The 274-nt window shown below is 55.8% G+C and overlaps 1 protein-coding gene across 1 annotated transcript in view; it reads right to left on the minus strand.

Moving 5' to 3' along the window:
* LOC104490700 (protein unc-13 homolog A-like) overlaps positions 1-274 on the minus strand; it is a gene marked incomplete at its 3' end in the record, with an annotated part of 10,407 nt that overhangs the window by 4,770 nt on the left and 5,363 nt on the right. The gene's annotated exons all lie outside the window — the stretch shown is intronic.

Genomic DNA, 274 nt, shown 5'->3' on the forward strand with positions numbered 1-274 from the left:
AAAACCATAAAAAAAAAAAAAAAAAAAAAAAAAAAAAAAAAAAAGTGGGAAACCAGCTACAGTCCTGGGAAGCCTCGGGCTGATGCTTGGTGTAGGGCCAGGGCCCTGCAGCTCCGTTAAAGAGAAGCACCCTTGGGAGGGTAGAGCCCAGCTGTGTCATCCTCACAGCTCCCTCCTGCAAGGTCCAGGGCCAGGAGACCCCCAGTACAGCCTGTGACACCCCCGCCCCCCCAGTGGCGGGGCGGGGGGAGCAGCGGGGGAGGGTAGTCTTCTA

This window comes from Buceros rhinoceros, unplaced genomic scaffold (genome assembly GCF_000710305.1).
Source record: "Buceros rhinoceros silvestris isolate BGI_N320 unplaced genomic scaffold, ASM71030v1 scaffold21183, whole genome shotgun sequence".
Taxonomy (NCBI): Eukaryota; Metazoa; Chordata; class Aves; order Bucerotiformes; family Bucerotidae; genus Buceros; species Buceros rhinoceros.